Below are 6,902 nucleotides of genomic sequence, written 5' to 3'. Positions count from 1 at the left end.
TTTTATTGCCATTGCTCTAATCCCAGGTCTCATCATCTGTTACTGGGAACCAACACAAAATGATCTATTTATCTATCATCTGTTTCTTTACTACATATGGAGGTCAGAGTTATTATCCAAAAAACCCAGCTGGCTCTTTAATACCTGAAAACTGAAACCCAAAATTCTGCTGAAAAATCTGGCTTATAAATGATCATTTTAGATTTATTTTCACTACCCACCTCTGTATACCCAAACTGAACTCAGTTCTTTTCTTTCTAGACTTTGCACACGCTATTCCCCATTCTTGCAACCCATCCCACCCCATTATTTATTTATGAATTCTTATACATGCTTTAATATCCATATCAAATATCACTTTCTCAGTAAAGCTTTTCCATATCCCCATAGTTAAATTTGTTGCCCCTAATACTGGTGTGTATCAATACTTTTTCAAGCAGTTACAATGTTACAAACTTTTTAAAAAATTTTTTATCATGTGTGACCCTAAAATGTGAGTTCTGGGGCAGAGGAATAGCACATTAGAAGGCACTACATACACATGTTCAAATGAAATGAAATATAAAGAGAACTTTTTGGAAAGGTACAAACAGTCAAGGATATTGAAGCAGAAGATGAATGCTTAAAAATAAAACCTAATTGAAAGAATATTCTGGGTATTTGATTTAACAATAAAAATAGGAGCTGTTGTACTGTCCAAGAAGTGGTCTTGGCACTTGCTACTGCACATTTGTGAGTAAAAGCAGGTCTCCAATATTCAATGTCATATCACAGATTTCTTCAACAAAGCAAACTCTTGGGACCCTCCTGGGGACCTATTCCTTATTCCTAGAGTCCACATTATGCTTTTCTTTTTATAGGAAAGCCCCATGCCCTATGTCATTCCTACTAGTCCCAACTTTTCATAGCCATAAGGCATCAGAAAAGTCTGTGAATGAATACAAAGATAATACATTCACATTTCAAATTTTTTTAATTGTAAAGAATTTTTAGCAAAAGGTTAATTCATTTTTAAATGTTGTTATCTATTACATTATGGTATCTATTTCATTTGTTTGATCCCAAATTCAGGATTCAAACCCACATTTCAATTTTCTCTGGACAGAATCCAGGGAGACTAAATGTTTCTATCTTGGTGCTTTCTAGTCTCTCCCTAAGCTTGTCCACACACTGCAACAATGTGGCTGTCCGGTGCAGAGGCCAAGGGTCAGGAGGAGAAGGGGCAGAGAGTGGTACCATCAGCTGGACCCAGGGCCTAGTCCAGAGTGAGGCAGCTGTCCAGGGAGACCATGGCTCTCAACCATTCTTTTTATCTCTGCAGAAGTTCTAGAGTGCACAGATTCCTTGTGATCTGTATGTATTATCTGAGCATGGTATCTCCAGATGCCTATGTAATCGATGGACAGAATTGCATTGCTGTATCATTGCTTTCTTTTGAAATCATATGAATTTTATTTGATGACTTAAAAACATCATCTTGAAGAAGGGGACAATGGCACAAAGACAAATTTCTGCAAGTATTTTTTATAAAAGGATCATATTTCAGAGGATACTTTGAAATACATTGCAAATTTCATGATAAATGCATTTTTTTCCTCCATTATGTTTTATGATTTTTCTTGTTCATTGCACTTAGTTCATTAATTTTGTAGGATTTCATTGTATGCTTAGGCCACAGATAGTTTATCCCTCTATAGTGAATAGGAAAGTTGAATTCATTGTTTTTGGATAATAAATAGTGCATGAGCAATTTTGAATATGCTTCTTTGTTCACACGAGCTTCTCTTCGACAGCTACATAGACATGAAATATTGCTATGTCAAAGAACATGAATAACCTCAATTTCTAGGACTTGTTTTTAAAAGTGAATGGGATAATTTACAGTTTTATCAATATGCATGAATCCCATTTTTCCCCATTACACCAACAATAACCTATGATTGTTTACCTACAATGTCACTTTGAGAAATTCAGTGTTTTCTCCCAAATGAAACAGGATCTAGAAAGCCAAATATTAATCTCACTGCTTTAAGGTAAGGTTTTTATAAGCTTGCAGGTAGCTTCTTTAGGGACCCCAATATCTCTTTCTACCCAATTAGCACTATTTTTTTTCATTTCTTCTAGGTTTAGAAGAAAAGTGACTAGAAAGTGAACTGCATGCTAACTGATCATAATATTTATTTAAATTCACCAGGCCCAGTTAAGGATTACCTGGTCAATTTAGTGCTTCAGGTCACCCTGTCTATGTGATATCCCTACCTGCAATGCAAAACAAGTCATTTTGTGTTAAGACATTTTACTATTTACCAATATTTCCAAAAAATGCCACACCACCTCATTTTCATAGTAAGTCTTTATGGTTAGAGTTAGTACCCCCAGTGCAAAAATAGGCCCAACCGTAGCCTGACCCAGCAAGAGAGTTCTGGAAGTGGGGAAAAAGGGTAGGGATTTATGTCCCATGCCCACTCTATGCCTCCATCATTGGTTAGCAACAAGCTGCCCATGGGAAGTGGGCTAATACTCCTAGGCATTTGGGGTTCTCTGGCATGGAGCAAATTGGGTCCAGGAGCCTAAGAACAGTCCTTCAGAGTTTTCCACAAATGGCAATCTTTAGAAGAAAAGGTACACAGAAGTTTAGGGAATGGTGCAAAGAAATGGTAAAAGGGATTCCAAAGAACTTGAGTGGAACATGGACATAACCTGCTACAAAGAAACTAAATGGCTTTCCCAAGCAAATCTGAAATTAAATATAGGTCTTTAAACTTAAAATATCACTATTGTGTTGTTTTCCATTGCTTATAAACCTCTTTTTTCAGAACATATGTCCCCAAAACCTGTCACACACTTTGTACAGATCCTATTTGCGAAGATACACCATCACCTATTAAACTCCAAAAGGTATTAAAACATTCCCTGCTAACTTGATTGCTAAATAATAATAATAGTAATAATAATAATGGTTAACATATTTTCTTATGTCACTGGTGATGACTGTGGCTTCCCTCAACATGTCACAGACTGGGACAGGAGACACCAATGACTATTGAAAAAAATGACTTAAATAGAATAGCTAATGCAAGATGAATTCACAGGAAATGAAGCTTCATTAGCTCAGATGCCTCCATATGGAACTACTTGTTGGGTCAAGAGCTTTCCAGAAAACCATATGAAACCCTGGGAAATGTCTGTTTTGGATGCAAGAAATCTCAAGGGATTTTATGGATTCAAATCTTTGTTATGGAAAAAGAAACTCTGAGCTTAGCCTGGGAAGTTTGCGTTCTGGGAGACATGCCAAACTGAAAGCTGATGTTATTTGCAATAACCTAGTTAATCAACCATAAAAATCAAGGCCTTATCATTTTTTAGAGATAATCACACACTATAATTTTGAATAGTAAGACTTATTGTAAGAAAACCATGTGCTTTAGCTAGGGTATATGTTTGTTTAAAAGACTACTAAATGTAAGAATCTCAGCCAAGAAATTTCCTTGTACATAAATATCCAATATATTCATGTCTTTAGACACCATTTGCCCATGTATTTAAAATATAAAGTGACTTGACAGAACAGTCATGACTTGAACTTAGCCTTAGTAATTACAGAATCATTTTTTAATCAGAAAAAGTGACTTTCACTGACAAAAGCAAGAAATTCATTTATCACTTATGTGTAGTATGAAGTTGAATTTTGTATAAACAAACCAGAATTCTGAAGACAAAATACAGGCAGGTACATTCTTACTAGTATGACTCTTTTTGAGACTTTCTCTTAGATAACCAGAAGTTTAACCTTTTTTTTTTTTAAAGACAGATTATCTGTGGTCCTAAGCTGATATTTTATAAAAGGCCTGGTAAAGCAATTTTGAGGGTCTTGAGATCAAAGAGGGTGAAATTGAAGAGAGCAGCAGATCAGAAATGTCAATCCCAAGAGAAATAGTGAAAAAAGCACAGCTGAGCTTTGGGTCCTCTCTGTTACCCACTTCAGCTCCCTCCTTAGTGAAACACCTAATTCTTTGAAGTCACTCAGGATCCTGCAAATATGCCCAGCATATTTGCATATTTTACATAGTGTAAAAGATAAATACAAGTTCCTGAATCTTCAAGTTCCCTAAGCATGTTCTAGATACACTTGGAGATCCCTGAGACAGTATTAAGAGATCATAAGGCAAAAACTGTTTTCACGATAATATTAAAATATTATTTTCCCTTTTCCTTTTATTTTTTTCTTATTTGAGTTTCCTGGAGATTGAGAAATATGTGATGTAGTAGCAGGTTAAAATGCAAAAGCAGATAAGAGAATCTAGCTCTGCTCTCTTGCCAGGCATTAACATAAAACAATGCCACTCTTCTTACTTACTATTATTTCTGTCTTTGAATATTATTATTGTTCATAAATATTTTATTCATGATAACATATGATAGGTTTATTTTTTAAATAAATTAATAAACATGTTCTCAAAATTTCTCAGTGTCACTTTAAAATATGGTAAATATTAATAAATATAATATTAATAAATATTAATAAAGTCAAATGCTGTGTAATGATATTTTGGCCAATAATGAAATATATATATATTTATATATATTGACTGTAGTATATTTATATATATATATATATATACACACACACACACATATATATAGCCTAGGTGTGTAGTAGTCTATACCATCTAGATTTTTGTCAGTGGACTCTATGATGTTCACACAACAAGGAGCTCTCTTAATGGTGCAATTTTCAGAATGCATCTTCTAAGGGACACATGCCAATAGAATTCACATAAACAGGAGTCCTCTGGAGGCTTCAATGAATTTTTAGTCAAAGTTATTTAAGACCAAAATATTTGAGAACTTCTAGCATAATAGAAGTCCCCCTGATGAAAAAACTAACATATTCTTCAATGAAATAAAAGCAGATTTGAAGAGCTTAAAGACAAGGTAGAATCAGGCATCCCAAGAGGCAAGTAAGCATCAAAGCCAGTTATGCTCTAAAGATTCCTGCTTAGTCCTGGAAACATTGGGCTTCTGTTTTGAAGAACATATAGGGGATAAATCTAGGGATATACTGATGTGGAAAGTCAAAGGGAACCTCTCCTGTAAAACTGCTATCCCAACCCGTATCTTCAGTGTTGGCATGAGCATAAATAAATCCACCAATCAGTATGCACTAGTCAAGAAATTTACCCCTTTTGATTTTGTTGTTGAGTGGATGGAAGGAAAGTCCCTCAAGAATTCATAACCACAAATGAGTTCTCATGACACATGGCAGTCCAAACTTATATCACCTGTGTAGTGTGAAAAATTCACATAGAGAATTTAATTTGAAGGCCTTTGGATGGTGGTACTTTTGGACAACTGGCAAACCTTAAACAGATTCTTTCTTGATAATAAAATTTTAATACAATTCCTTATAATGTTTAAATAACCATTGAGCAGATGTGAAAACAACCACATAGAAACTCCAGGAATAATATATATATATATATATATATACACACACATATATACATACATATATATATAATGTTGGTATATAACATATTACTGTAATAATGCACTAATATATATTATGTATAGTTACTGTATTATATATAATCATATAACTTATGAAATATAAGTAATAATATTAATATAAAATTTTATATAAAAATGTTAACAATGATTTAATAATAAATAATATATTAGTATATAGTATTTTAATATATAATAATAATATTATATATATAATAAATCTTAAAATTCAAACAAAGGCTTTCCTGTAGGCTCTATCACCATAGTAACAAATATTCTTGACTCTTCCACTGACTCTAGGGCAAGAAAGATCAGTTGAAGTCACTCATTCAACCCTTCCCAGCTGGTGCAGAAAGGGATTGAAGGTGGATTGATGATCTAGGAGCCTTTGACTGTCACTTCCAGGGAGAGATTAGCAGAACATTTTGGTCTACAGAAGGACAGATGTAGGACATAGGTAAGAGGACAGACACTGCCAAGGCCTGAGAAGGTATCCTGAATGAGGAGGAAGAGAATTCTGCATCAGTCACTCTGGAGATAGCACAAATCTGAGGAAATCAACTGCCACATACACCCTATGCACTATAGTTTGTACCTGAAGATGAAGAGAAATTGGTCAAGAATTAAAAAATTCTTGTGGAGCACATCTGTAAACTGAGTGTCACAGGCCAATAAGGAGTCTATCAAGAGTCAGTCCAAGAGAGAACTGAGTAACCAGAAATTGACAGTCTTCCTTTTTCTCTCCATACATCAGTTCATTAATAATGGGTCATGCCCATATTAAGACTTTTGGAATTAAAAAGCATTCCATGGGCTGACTAATCAATGAACCAGAAACACCTGAAGAGACATTTCATGATATATAAGGCTGATCAGAAGATAATATCCAGATGCAGTACAAGAAGAGAGAACAAAATTAAAAGTACAAAAGAGATTAAGGGTTGTGGAGGATAAAGTGAAAAGATCTACTACAGTCATAATTAGAGTTCTAGAAAAAATTATATAACAAGAAAGAGAAAATATTTGAAGGAAGACTGACTAAGAATTTCCCCAAATTATTGAGAGATATCATCAATCTTTAGAGTCTAGAAACCCAAGAACACATCTAGACACACCATTCCTAAACTAAAGAGCACAGAAAAAAGAAAAAAATAATAACTAAAAGCTATCAGAGAAAATAGGCAGTTAAACAATAAAAGGAAAACTTATATGAGTCACAAAAGGATAAATAGTTGATGATTTCACTTAAATAAATGATCTAAAATCATCAAATCATGGAAGTGGAGTAGAATGGTAGTTGCCAGGGGTGGGCATGGGGAAGTGTAAGTTGCTGTTCAACAGGTGTAAAGTTCCAACAATGTAAAACAAATAATTTCTAGAGATCTGCTGTATAA

Source organism: Sciurus carolinensis, chromosome 1 (genome assembly GCF_902686445.1).
Source record: "Sciurus carolinensis chromosome 1, mSciCar1.2, whole genome shotgun sequence".
NCBI lineage: Eukaryota > Metazoa > Chordata > Mammalia > Rodentia > Sciuridae > Sciurus > Sciurus carolinensis.
The sequence above is the reverse complement of the archived record's forward strand: the minus strand, read 5'-3'. Positions refer to the sequence as shown.